Source organism: Amblyomma americanum, chromosome 1 (genome assembly GCF_052857255.1).
Source record: "Amblyomma americanum isolate KBUSLIRL-KWMA chromosome 1, ASM5285725v1, whole genome shotgun sequence".
Classification (NCBI taxonomy): Eukaryota; Metazoa; Arthropoda; class Arachnida; order Ixodida; family Ixodidae; genus Amblyomma; species Amblyomma americanum.
This window is the reverse complement of record NC_135497.1, coordinates 413060439-413075015: the sequence shown is the minus strand read 5'-3', so window position 1 is coordinate 413075015 and position 14577 is coordinate 413060439. Positions and strand designations below refer to the sequence as shown.

The following is a 14577-nucleotide window of genomic DNA, read 5'->3' as shown; positions in this document are numbered from 1 at the left end:
CTTGTACAAAAGAATGGCAATCGACATTTTTATAGAGTGAAATTGTCAATAAATGTATTTTTACCTCATTCAACAGTTACATATCTGAAAATCAGGCGGTTTGAATCATACGTTTTCTCGCAAAATACGTTTTTCCCCCGATTAAAAAAAAAACATATCAACGAGGTTTTACTGTTGAAGTTCAAGTTGGAAGTTTATTAATGAATCCAAAAAATTTAACAAGCGTATACAGCGAGAGGTCCAATGGTACAAGACAGAGGGTGGGACCTCCCATGACAATAAATTTTGATAAGCAACAAAATAGAAAATACACAACACATTAATTAGTTACGCAGAGAATCAATAGATAAATACATAGTCTAATATGAGTACCGAAATGTCTAAATACAAACAATATAATGCAGGAGAATGTACAGTAAAGCACTCACAAATGCCGCAATACTTAGGATCAATAACACAAAAACGAAAAAAAAATCACACATTAATAAGTAAAAGCTTTAATTTGACCTTGAACAAAGAAAGCGTATTAGTTTGTTTTATGTCTCAGTTCAAAGAATTCCGAAATGATATGGATGAAAAATTAAGGCATTGTTTCCCGTAGTTAGTTCTGACCTTAGGTAGCAAAAAGTTATTACGCAGCGCAAAACATGTGACGATGTTGCTTATGATCGTGCCGGGAGAACATATGCTTAGCGGGAACTGATGATGAAGAATCTTAAAGAATAGGATAACAATGTTGTAAAAATAAAGGGCCTGGATAGGTAGAACATTTAACTCGATGAACAAAATGCGCGACGGTGACATTCGAGGGGTTATGATGCACATGGATTGCTTTTGCAGTTTTATTAAAGGCCAGAAATGAATATGATAGGCATTACACCAAACTGAGATACCGTAGTTTAAGTGGCTGTGGATGAATGCGTAGTAAAGGTATAATAAAGTTTCAACCGAGAAAAAGCTTTGGACTCTGATTAGTGCACGTAACCCATACTAAATTTTCTTGCAAGATTCAGCTACGTGACGATAGAATTTTAAATGAGGGTCAATGATAACACCCAGAAAAGAAACACGATCTTGCGACGAAATAGCAGCAGAATTGAGGTATAGTAGTGGTGTAATGGGCAATGGCTTCTGAGGGGGATGAAAAAGCTGAAAACAAGTCTTAGTTACGTTCACGGACAGGCGGTTAATGTGGCACCAGCACTCAAGAGAATTAAGGTCATATTGTAGGCTATGTATGAGCTGATTAATGTCCTGATGCGATATCATGGTAGAGTCATCTGCGTATAGTATAATATTGCAATGCTTTAAACAGGACGATAAATCATTAATGTAGAGTAAAAGCAATACAGGACCTACAATAGAACCTTGTGGAACACCCTTGTTAATTAAAGCTACGTTAGATGCGTGGTCATTAATAGAGGCTATGTGCTCTCGGTCACAGAGAAAGCTCTTCAAGAGCATTAGGGGAGGTCCAGTGATGCCGTATGATTCTAGTTTGTGAAACAAGATGGAGTGATCGATGGAATCAAATGCTTTACTAAAATCTATGTATACTGCTCCTGAGAACACTCCTTTATCAATAGCAAGCCTAACGTAATCAATGAGAGACACTATCGCAATATCTGTAGATAGTCCACGCCAAAAGCCGTGTTGACTATCTGTCAATATGTTAAATTTTTCAATATAACTTGACAACCATATTTAAATTAATTTTTCTAAAATTTTATGATGATTATGAAATTTCGTGAATGATTTTAAAAAACAATACCTATCAGTTTACAACGTTGTGTGCACAGAAAACAACCCCAAGAGGAACAATAAAATCTAATGAAAAAGAAGCAAATGACACTATGGGTAACATAAGCTCTTCTGATTCAAACTCTCCTGGAGGTCAGCACTGTTGTATGGAATGCATATATCGTGAAGACAGCGCAGAAAACAGTGAACTGACATTACCACAAAAAAAAAAAAAACAGAAAAAGAAGAGTACAGAGCAAAAGCTTTCTGAATCTATTCTGCCTCAAAGAATTATCAGCAGGAATCAGGGAGCTAGGGAACCACACTGTGTGCACCTGCCCCACCAACAGTGCTACATGAATTTTTCACACAAAATGCAGTTTGAATTTCATAAGTGAAACAACTGCTCTTTGTGCATGCCATACTCTCTCTTCACAACAATAAATTGTTTTTTAATGTACTGAGTGAAACAATTCTAATGCAGTACCGAAACTAGGCTGCGTGGTCGGAGGCATTGCTTTGTGTGACATAGCAATGACATCAGAGCCATCATCAGCAAAGCTCTCACACGCGTTAAACAGCTAAATTAACAGCTGTAATCAAAGGTTTCACTCACAAAAGGGCTCAAAGGAAGAACAAGGCTGAAATTTTTAATTCAGTAAGCACAGCAGACAAAAAGTTTGTTTAGAACACCCAAACCGAGTGCTCTGGACTGAATTTGCAACATCTAATAATTACACCTGGTTTGAGACAGCCACCACATAAGCACGTGAGCAACCCCAATGTGGCCATGCATGCTCACATGCAGCCTGTCTCACAAACTGGCTCACTTTGGCTCTAATCCCACACCTAAAGCATACCCTGTATGCTGATGATGTTACCACATGGACCACTCATGGCTCTGATGGGGAAATTGTTGTGTTGTGTGTTGGGTTTTATGGCACACAGGTGGCTAAGGCCATCATGCGCAAAACGCAAGGTGTAGAAAATTGCCTTGTGCTGGATTTCATACAAAAAAAAAAAAAACGGTGGTTTAAAGGACCTAAAATGTTATTTCATATCACCTAGTAAAGGTAAAGGGCAGAAAAAGTTTTAAAATGGGTAATGGTATAAGCTTTAATGAAGGTCAGGTAGCCTCAGCGGCCATCCTTTGCAGGGCAAGGATGTCGAGGCCCCCAACCAATGACATAGACACCTCAGCCTTCTTCTCAGGAGTGAGAAAGTGGCTGAGGTTTATCTAAGAAAAGTGAGGCATTCACAGTTTATTAAGACAACCAGCCTCTTGTAAAAAGTTAAAAAACATCGAAAATGTCAACAGTTGCATTATCGCTCAAGAGTAGCGCTGGGTGAAATGGAATGCATTGATTATAAAATTGATACAATACTTCTTTCTTAGCTTTTCTAGGTTTGAAAATGTAAATAAGATATGGTTTAGTGAGAGCTCTTCTCCGCATCTTTCACAAACAGGTTTAGCTTCTTTTGTAAGTAAGTAGTTGTGTGTCAAATGTGTGTGTCCTATGCGAAGGCAACATAAGATTACTTCTGTGAAACGATCCTGGTGTCTGTATGACTTCCATTCCCCCAAGGTAGGTTTTATGGAGTGTAATTTGTTGTTGAGTTCATTATCCCACTCTTTCTGCCATTTGTTCTTTAATTTTCTATGTATCAACTTCATGCAGTCTTTAAAAGGTATGTCTACATTTTTGATTTCACCATTTTGAGCTCGCACTGCTGCTGAGTCTGCTCTCTCATTACGCTCTATGCCGACGTGGCTCGGGACCCAGCAGAACCTTAGAATATGTCCTTGTGTTGTGACTTTTTCTATGCTGTGTATGATGTGGCCTACTAAGGGTTCAACTGCATTTCTTGACTGCAGCGCTGTGAGCAGGCTGAGGGAATCTGTGTATATTATACTGTTTTCGATGTTCTCATGTACTATTTTGCCCACAGCCATACACACTGCACAACATTCGGCAGTAAAGATTTATACATAACTTGGCAATCTTACTATTTTTTCCCATTTCCCCTGTACTACGGCACTTCCAACGTGCATCGCTGTTCTAGAGCCATCTGTGTAAAACTCCATGTAGCTTGAATATTTCTCTTTCAAAGTCAAGTATTCCTGTAGTAAATGTTCACGTGGTGTTTGTTTTTTCCGAAACTGTGTTAGCGTGAAGTCACAAGCAGCGGAAAGACAGTACCATAGTGGCAATGGATCGTGCCTCGGGGCAATTTTTGGTAGAGCATCTAGTATTCCAAGTTCACGACATGCATCTTCAAAGCGTAGTAACAAAGGTTTGATCGATTGTGGTTTATTATTGAACAGTCTTCTAGATGTGCACTTGGTAACTATGGGGTAACAAAGGTGTTTTGTTAAGGATCTTATTTTCAGTACATATGCACAGGTAAGTATTGCTCTTCTGTTTGCAAGAGATGGTTCATTTGTTTCTACATATCGACTATTTATGGGGGATGTTCTGTATGCGCCAGTTGATATACGAAGACCCATGTTATGTACGGGATCCAGTTTTTTTAGGTATGATGGTCTTGCAGACCCATACACAATGCATCCATAGTCCAAAGTTGACCGTAAGACGGAGCGGTAGATCTGTAAAAGGCATAACCTGTCGGACCCCAGTGTTTCCGTGAGAGTACCTTCAGTATGCTTAGAGATCGAAAAGCTTTCTTTTTGAGGCTGTTTACGGGGGGTAAGAATGTGAGCTTTCTGTCAAAAGTTATGCCTAGGAATTTATGCTCTTGTTTTACTTGTAGAACACTTTCACTCAAGTGCAGGGTTGGATCAATCTGCATGCCTCTTTTCAGTGAGAAAAGGACAGCAACTGTTTTTTGTGGAGAGAACTTAAATCCGTTTTGGTCTGCCCAAGTCGCTAGTTTGTTCAGTGTAAGTTGTACCTGTCTTTCGCATGTTGATAAACTAGAAGATGTGCATGAAATTTGAAGGTCGTCAACATATACGGAATATATGATGGACTTTGGAATTATTCGCTATATTGAGTTCATTTTTACAATAAAGAGTGTGGCACTTAGAATACACCCCTGCGGTATGCCGTTTTCTTGGATCAATTTTTTCGAAAGCGTGCAACCTAGACGTACACGAAAGGAATGATCAGAAAGAAAGTCTTTTAAACAGTTCAGCATCCTGCCACGGATGCCTAGATCCGCGAGGTCACGAAGAATCCCATACCTCCAGGTGGTATCATAAGCTTTTTCCAAGTCAAAAAATACTGCCAGACAGTGCTGTTTGCGTATGAATGCTTCACGGACTGTGTTTTCAAGACAGACGGGATAATCGTTTGTACAGCATGCTTTTTTAAATCATCCACATTGGTGGATATCAAGAAGTTTTCGCGATTCTAGGATGAACATTAACCTAATATTTAGCACACTTTCAAAACTTTTAGCAAGACAACTCGTAAGCGCTAATGACCTGTAACTACCAGCCGAAGTTGGCGGTTTTCCTGATTTCAGGAATGGCACAACCACGGCGTTTTTCCACGCCTCTGGCATTTTTCCAGACTGCCATAATTTATTGAAGAATTTCAGAAGACCTTCTACAGCATCTTCAGAGAGGTGTGCAAGCATTTCATAATGAATTTCATCTGGACCTGGTGCTGTCTGTTTGCTGGCCAAAAGTACTGTACGGATTTCTTGTAGTGTAATTAATTTGTTGTAATGTTCATTTGCACTGCCACTGGTCGGTAGTCATTGTTTTTCAGTTGTGTTTTTGTATTTTAAAAATGATTGTGTGTAGTGTGAGGAGCTTGAAACTGTGGCGAAGTGTTCCCCCAGTTTGTCGGCCTCTTCGCTAATGCTTGTTTGTTTATCCGGAGATGTTAGGAAAGGAATTGTGAAGGAAGAAAAGCTGCCATTAAGTTTGCGGACTTGTTCCCACATTTGTTTTGATGTAACCGAACTATTTATTGACGATACAGTTTTTCCGCGAAGTTTTTTCAGCATTGCGACGGATATGTCGTGCTTTTGCTCTCGCCTTTTTAAAATTTATGAGGTTGTCGTGTGTGGGGTATCTTCGGAAATTTCCCCAGGCTTTGTTTTGATTCTTTTTTGCTTCTCTCCAATCTTGGTTATACCAAACCTTGTGGTTTCGCCGTACTACTCCTGACGACCGCGGAATAGCTAGACGTGCAACCACAATTATACATGTTGTAAAAATTTCATTTATTTCGTCAATGCTAAGATCATCTAAAAATATTTTCTCCAGACAGGTCTTTTCTTGAAATAGTGGCCAGTCCGCTAAGTGCAGTTTCCAACGGCGTGATTTAGTTGGAATGATTGGTGCTGGTGATGAAAAGTTAATTATCACTGGAAAGTGATCACTTCCCGTATGGGTTATCAAGAAGATTCCACTTAAAATCTGTAAAAACGGATGGAGAGCTAAAAGACAAGTCTATGGAACTCATCTTACCTGAGGATGAAGAGCAATATGTGGGTTTGCCTGTATTAAGCAAGCAGACGTTGTTGCACAGAATAAAATCTTATAAAACCCGACCTCTAGTGTCTGTCTGTTCACTCCCCCAAAATGGGGAGTGTGCATTAAAATCTTCGACTACCAGATATGGCTCCGGTAACTGATTAAGAAGTGCTTCTAGGTCATGGAGTGTTACTGTGAGGTGTGGTTGAAGATAGACTGTGCATATGGTAATTGTTTTAAAGCTAATGACAGTGACTGCAACGGCTTCATAATTCGTCTGGAGCTTGATTTCATGCGTTGCAACATCGCTCTGAACAACAGCAACGCCTCCAGAGAGCCTATTTGCCTGCTCACGGTCATGGCGAAAGACTTTATACTTTTTAAAAATATTTTTGTGTAAAGGTCCCAAATTGGTCTCCTGAAGGCACAGTGCCACAGGAGACAGAGAATGTAAGAGATCTGTTGCCTTACCATAGTTATTTAAAATTCCACGGCAGTTCCAGTAGACAAGAAATGCCATTATAAATTTTTGAGGGGATGTATTCTGAACCTCAGGTCCCTTTTATTGAGGGCCTGTTATCATGATTTTTCTTTTTTTCGGTCAAAGAAGCCCCGCTGCCGTTGCGGCCAAGGCGAGCTCAGAGCTGTATCCATCGCCTCAGTGGAGGCGCTGGAGTTCCGCGGGGAACCCACGGGCAGGGGGGTGGTGGACTTCTCCCGAACGGGGGAAGCCTTGCGGGCTGCCGACTTGGTGGCCGGCGGGCCCGTTTGCGGGGGTGGCATAGCAGCTTTCGCTGCATCTGCCAGAAGCGCGGATGGCCTTGCCTCAACCTCACTTAGTGTGTGCTGGGCAGGTGCCGAAAGCCGCTGTGATGCGCCGCGCCCGCGCACATCGGCGAAGTTTGTGTGAAGTGTGATGGAGAAAGTGCCATGTGACATTGCATAACGCCTTCTTGCCTCTTTAAATGTGATATTGTCTTTTGTCGTTATTGTAATTATTTCCTTTTCTTTCTTCCAGGCAGGACGAGACCTTGAATAAGCAGCGTGGTCGCCTTCACAGTTTGCACAGCGTGGCGCGGCATCGCAGGCGTCTCATTGGTGGTCATTTGAGGCACATTTAGCACAGGTGTTACGGCCGCAGCAGTTTTGTGAGCCGTGACCGAACTTCTGGCATTTGAAACAGCGTCTAGAGTTGGGTATATAGGGTAGAACAAAGATTTTTGCATAGCCTACCTCGATTGACTCGGGTAAGGTACAAGAGGCAAACGTCAGGACCAGGTGTCTTGTTGGAATCTCTTTGTTGTCTTTGCGGATTGTAATTCTATGGACGTTGGTTACATTCTGAGGGTTCAGTCCTTCAAGCATCTCTTCCTCTGTTGGGTGCAGAGAGTAATTGTCGGAGATGACACCACGTACTGTGTTCAATGATCTGTGTGGTGTGACAGAGACAGGAATAACGCCAAAAGTTTCAATGTTTGCAAGCTTTGATATTTGAGTAATGTCGAGCAGTTCGAGCAGGAGGTCACCACTAGCCACCTTTGTGACTTTGTACTGAGGGCCCAAGGAATCTGTAAGAACTTTTGAAACAAAGAACGGGGATATTTGTCTGGCTGGCTTTTCTGTTTCTTTACTAAGAACGATGTGGTACTTCGGAATAGTTGTCTTCTTTTTGTTGAAAAACTGGAATGTGACATCGGTCCGCCCCCTTTTCAGAGGGCGATCATTAGTAAGCAGGGAGGAAGCCATAAAAAATTTTGTTCTTCGGCCATGGTGCCAGCCACCCACCATGGAGCCCAACAAGGGGACGGGACAGGAACTTTAAGACAAGCCCTGTCCACGCCAGCTGTACACCACTGCTATAACCAAATATGACGAAACTCAGGGTGGTTGGCCACACAAGGTTAACCCTCACCGCCTATGAAAAGTGAAAAAACAAAGAAGGGAGGAGGAGACAGGAAAGTTCTAAGAAAGATGATAGGAAAGTGAAAGACGGAAGGGAGGACAGGAAAAGGCGACTGCCGATTTCTCCCCGGTCGGGTCAGCCCGGGGGTGCCGTCTACAGGAAGCTGGGGCCAAAGTGGTGTGTTGCCTCCGCCGAAGGGCCTTAAAGGTCCAAACGCTCAGCATCGGCTCAACCACCAGAATCCCCTTTTCCCCGGACACGGCGATGCCACGCACGGCGATGCGCGGGTGCTCGGGTCCGTGGTGATGCACTGTTCACCATCATTCCCCTGGGGGGGGATGTCCCTGCGAATGCTCGGGAACCCGTGGTGTCGCCACTCACCAACGCCTGCAAGTTGCAGGCGCCCCCCTGCGGGGATGACGGGGAAATTGAGGACACTCTTCAGTTAGCAGCAGACACCGTCTCCTCTCACGCGTCATCTATCGGGCTCGAATGTTCCCCCTCTCAGTCTGCGCTCTTTCTAATTAGGCCAAAATCTGGCGCTAACTCACCCATCCAAATCGCTTTAAGGGATCACCTGTCCCCATCACACCCGCCCTCCGCATCCATGGCCTCCACTTGCAGGATTCTAGACGAAATGAACATACCCTTAAAAGACTCAAGGCCTCCACGCAATCCGTGTTGCACCTTCTACTCCGAGTATCCTCCCTTAACAAGGGTTACAATGAAGCGGAGAACATGAAAGTAGTGCATGCATTTACGCTTAGCCGCATTCTATACGCAACCCCATATCTCAAATTGAACCGCACGGAAAGCGAACGTGTGAACGCCATGATCCGCCTTGCGACTAAGGCAGCCCTAAACCTACCTCTTAGCACTAGCACAGCCAAACTCCTTGCACTAGGCATGCATACCACCATTCAGGAACTAGTTGACGTGCACCTACAGACACAGTACCTTAGAATTACCACGAATGCCACTGGCCGCCATATACTCTCCTCTCTTCGCATCAACATACCAGCTAACCAGTCAACCCTTATAGCCATCCATCGACACTTCCATACACCTCCCACACCTCTCGTTGTGAAACCTCTTCCTCGAAACGTCCATCCCCAATATCATATCCGTCGCCGCGTAGCTTGCGCTAATGCCATCCATAAATATTATGGACAAGCCCGCGATGCCGTTGGGGTAGACGCCACATGTACAACGCATGAAGCGGTAGCAGTTGCCTACAATAAAACCCTACCCCACCCCTAACTCACCGTCTTCCCTCGGGCTCTACGTTTGAGGAGGCAGAGGAGGCCGCCATCTCCCTAGACCTTGCACATTCAGACGCCCAATACATCTTCAGCGACTCCAAAACAGCTCTGTCCAGCTTTGTCAGGGGCAGGATTCACACCCCTACCTCCTTGCCAAAATTTACCGCGCAGGATAGAGCTCCAGTGGGTGCCGGCTCACTATGGGAACCCTGGAAACGAGGCTGCCGATAAATTGGCCCGAGGTTTGATTTGCCGGGCTCAGGACAGTCTCGATCCAGGATTCTCGAGGGAGCGGGCGCACACCTTTCCGGAGCTCACGCAAATACCTCGTTTAGGCCGTCGGACTTACCCCCCTCCCCAGCCCTCTCTTACGCACTCCCAACAGATCCTCTCCAACACCTCCAGAGCCGCTCTCTGTCATCCCCTCAGCTGTTATCCCACCATCGTGGCACATCCCCTGCATGCTCCCTATGCAGTGACCCTCACGCCACTCTCTCCCACATCCTTTTCGCTGCCCTACTGACCCTCCCCCGCAGGGACAGCATGCCATCTCGAGCTGGGAGGACTGGGAGGTCCTGCTCACGTCTGCAGACCCGACATCGCAGCTTGCTGTGACGACTAGGGCTGCCGACGTCATGTCCCGGCATGACCTACTTGATGCAGTGCAGGACCGTGCGGTGGCCCAGGGACCCAGCAGGGTCTAATACTCACTTGCGAAATAAAGTTTTTCTGTCTGTCTGCCTGTCTGTCTCGGACAGGTGCTATCAATAGATTTTGCTCGTGGTGTCTAGAGAATTTAGTTCGGGTGTTCTAAACCAGCATTTTGCCTTCTATACAGTGGGGTTCAATGCATACATCAAAACAAAGCACCTCCAGTCTGCATAATTCGGGAAGATACCTGGACAGAGAGGAGAATCGGGAGAAAAAGTAAAAAAAACAAAGAAGGTGCTGATGAAATAAAGCAATTCTTGTGCGCGTTATTACAGCTTAGTCTGCATACCTGCATGCCACGCAACATTCCATCATGAATTGGTGATGACTTTGGCATCAATTTATCGCTTTTGAGAGATTCCAATTTTCTTGACCAAAATAATATGGACACAACAGTTTGCTACCAGCAAGCATGCATTAATCAAAGAAGCTGTAGAACGAATTCTAGATGCAAGCGGGCTTGCCTCCACTTATCTTTCACGAAAAAAAAGAATGCAACATATTATGCAAAATGAAAAAGTAAGAGGAACAGCGCTTTTAAGAGTGCAGTGTGAAGAACGAGGGGCAGAAAAGTAGGCCCGCCATAAAGCCCAATACCTATTCCAGTCGCAGTGTCTTGTGTAATTTCATATCTTTGCAGATCAAAGAACACACAATGCTATCCTACAAACAGTACACTGTTCGTAAGCTGCTGCATATCATCATCGTCCGCAGCAGCATCAGCCAGACTGCACCCACTGCAAGGCAAAGGCCTCTCCCATGTCTCTCCAATCAACCCTGTCCTTTGCCAGCTCTGCCTACCCAACTTCTTAATCTCATCCGCCAACCTAACCTTCTGCCGCCCCCTGCTACGCTTGCCTTCTCTTGGAATCCACACAGTTACCCTTAAGGACCAGCAGTTATCTTGCTTTCGCATTGCATGCCTGCCCAAGACGATTTCTTCCTCTTGATTTCATCACTAAGTGCTGAAGGGACCCAGAAAGAGGGTCTCAATAAAGGTGCGATATGTCTGGGATGTTAAAAGACGACGGTTCATAATTATCCCCCAGCAAGAATTATTTTAATGCGTTTTGTGGAAGCTGAGTTATATACAGACAAAATTTGAACTTCCGCGTCTTCGCGCCTTTCGCTCTCCTCTCGCACGCCAGAACAGCGGCGCTCCTCCGTCGGCCCCACTCACTCCGCCCCTCCCCTACCTCCGCCAGCTGCAGTGCGCGCGGAGTGGCGGCGGCCGCGGTAGCACATGACGTCTGAAAAGAATTTGGCGCTGGGAACCAATGATAACCGCCAGCTGCTGACGTCATTTGCAAGACGTGACGTCGTATGCCAGGTTTTCGTGCGAAAGCCCGGCACCGCGCGTCGCCGCAAGGTGCGAAAGCGGAAAGTTTTAAAAATGTGTTGTAAATTTCCCGCTAGCTCGCTTTTGAGGTTTTGTACTCAGCATGGACGCTCGGTGCCCTGTGCTCTACATAGTGCAAGCAATTTAAAGCCAAGCTAAAACACCCCTTTCTGTGGCCCTTTAACAAACACATAGTGAGAACAGTTTAATAATCCTATCCAATATATCTTTCCAAGGCCATTTGTAATCCATTAAACATTATCAAGAAGATTTTTCAACAAGTAAAAGTAAGGCCACAGGACCCCAAAGGAGCCTGCAGCACAGCCACTGCCTGTGATTGCTAAAAAGCTTCCAGTTTTTCTTCAAACCAGTTTAAGAGATATTTAATTCGTAAAGAAACTTTTTACGCAACTGTCTAATTTAGTTCACTGTGTCATGGGTCACCGGCACATCACGCCATTTATACATTCTGTGCAAAGAGGCCTCAAACACTGTGTCACATAATGAAGCCATGGGTCATGGATGGGACCCATTATTCACGGCCGCAAAGCATAAAAAAATGATGTGCCCACCAGTGACCCACGACGCAGCGAAGGCGTGTTGTGTTGGGTTTAATGGCACATGGGCACCTAAGGCCATCATGCACCAAGCACAAAGAAGGAGTTAAGTACAATGGTATAACACATACCAATATGTATGTACAGTAGAGTTGTACACAGATGCATTAAGGCATCTACCAGAGTCCCTACCAGATACCCCAGTACCCCCTGAATCCGTTACAAAGCAAAGCAGCAGTGGCTTTTTATATTCCTTTTTCACAATAGTCCCTTACAGTAAGCGAAATCGCAACTGTAACGTAGAGCAAGCCATCACTGCAGGCCGGGCTGCCAGCGTCATGAGCCTCCGGGACATGAACGTTTGAGTGCAGTGGGGCCGTGCGGGGGCCCAAGGACCTGCGTGTCCTATACTCCCCTGTGTCTAATAATGTTTTCACCACCACCCCCACACCCGACCAGGGCGCTACCGTAGACACATGAAAAAATTGAAAATTGGTTTTTGGGGAAAGGAAATGGAGGGGAAACGCTAAGGCCACCGCCCCTGAGTACCAGGGTTTGAACTTGTTCTAGAGGGTTTGAACTTGTTCTAGAGGGTTTGAACATGTCTTAGAGCTTAGCAGCATAACACTGTAACCACTATAAATATTAAATTGAAAATTGTTTTTTGGGGAAAGAAATGGCGCAGTATCTGTCTCACATATCAGCAGATGGCCTCCTCAGCCCATATGTGAAGGGGGACTGAGAGAGGAAAGGAAGGAAGAGGTGCTGTAGTGGAGGGCTCCAGAATAATTTCAACCACCTAGGGATGTTTAATGACATGGTTTCCCCTCTATGGAAACCGTGTTTAGATGGAGGCTAAGCCATGTCATTAAAGATCCTCAGGTGGTTGAAATTTTTCTGGAGCCCTCCACTACAGCATCTCTTTCTTCCTTCTCTCAGTGGCTCCTTTATCACTTCCCTTAGGGCTAGTGGAGATGTGAGACAGATACTGCACCATTTCCCTTCCCCAAAAGCCAAATTAATTTAATAATAGAAAGGAAATGGGGCAGTATCTGTCTCACATATCTGCGGGCACCTGAATTCCCCCTAAGGGAAGGGATAAAGGAGGGACTGAGATAAGAAAAGAAGAAAGAGGTGTGGAGGTCCCCGGAATAATTTAGACCCCCTGGGCAGTGTTGCAGCATTGGCCAGTTGGTTTTTTCCAGCTTTCAGCTCAACTTAACAAAACACATAGTGGGGATAGTTGGTGAAGCATAGTTTCTCGAAGTTCTTTATAGCGCTACAAAAAAACAAGGACACAGGGTCCTGTGTACTTCTTCCTGTGTGTCCTGTGTACTTCTTCCTGTGTCCTTGTTTTTTTGTAGCGTTATAAAGGATTTCAGCTCAAAATTTCCCATTTGTTCCCACAAACATTTTTTTTTTCAAAATATAGTAATTTTAGAGTGAATACAGCTAAGGTAATAAATATGAGTAAAATAAAAAAATACAAAGACCATAAATAATGAACAACAGGGTTGGATTGTTCTTAGTTTTCCCACTTCTTTATTAGTTTTTCCGATTGGAGGTTTGATCTAAAGGCATATGCTTCCGCCTGCTGGAAGAATCTCTCGCAGGACGTTCTCATGACGATCGTACTGCCTGGACCTATACTGGTGCGCCGGTGCTTCTCCTCATTGCGCCAAAGTCATGCAGCGCAGCATCTTGGCTTATAAGGGGATCAGGCGCCCGCCGGGACCCGCTCGTCTCCAGTCGTCGTCCGCTGCACGAGCCGCGGGAACCGTGGCTAAAAGCCCGATCATAACAGGAGACGTACCAAAATTGTTTACGGTTGACCATAGGGGCAGTAAACGTGGGCATATGTAGCAGTACGATTAGGCGATCGAACGCAGCCATATTTATAAGGAACCAAGGTGGAAAGGATGTGGAACTATCGAAATAGAATACAAGAGCACATATATACACAAAACCCACGACAATACCGAAAATAAGGTTTTAATAAGTGGGCGGGAGGCCATGCTCCGGAATGTGCGTTGTTCGTTGTTACTTTTTGGAGGTGAAGGGAGAGGTGTATATCGCAGCGCTGCCACTATAGATGGAAGAAATCCAAGGACGCAGCACTCGAAGCCTGAATGAACCTGAATGGGCCAGGGCTCTGTATTTAAGGCTAGGCAGCAAATTAAAGGGAAACATCAAGCCACTTCTCGGGACTCTAGTGAGTCCGCCATAACAGCATTTTCCTTCATCTCTGCACATTTTTCCGAGAAAGCACATTTAGAACACCGGTTAGAACAAAAGTTCCCACGTTTTCAATGGGTTATTGAAAAAAAAATCCCTTCTTCCCTCACTGGCTTGATTCTCCCTCGATATGGGAAATTTCCCACGATTCGGCAACACTGCACCTGGGGATCTTTAACGTGCACTGACATCGCACATCACACGGGCGCCTTAGCGTTTCGCCTCCATCGAAACACAGCTATCGCGGTCGGGTTTGAACCCGGCCACTCCGGGTCAGTAGGACGCTCGGCTACTGATCCGGAGTACGAAGGGTTCAAACCCGAACACGGTGGCATGCGCTAACGTGAAATTTCGAGACGCGCGCAAACATATTTTCGACT

General features: G+C 44.8%; 1 protein-coding gene across 2 annotated transcripts in view; it reads right to left on the bottom strand.

Annotated features, from left to right (window-relative positions):
• The window catches only part of LOC144115821 (uncharacterized), a 115616-nt gene that overhangs the window by 100636 nt on the left and 403 nt on the right, over window positions 1-14577 (bottom strand). The gene's annotated exons all lie outside the window — the stretch shown is intronic.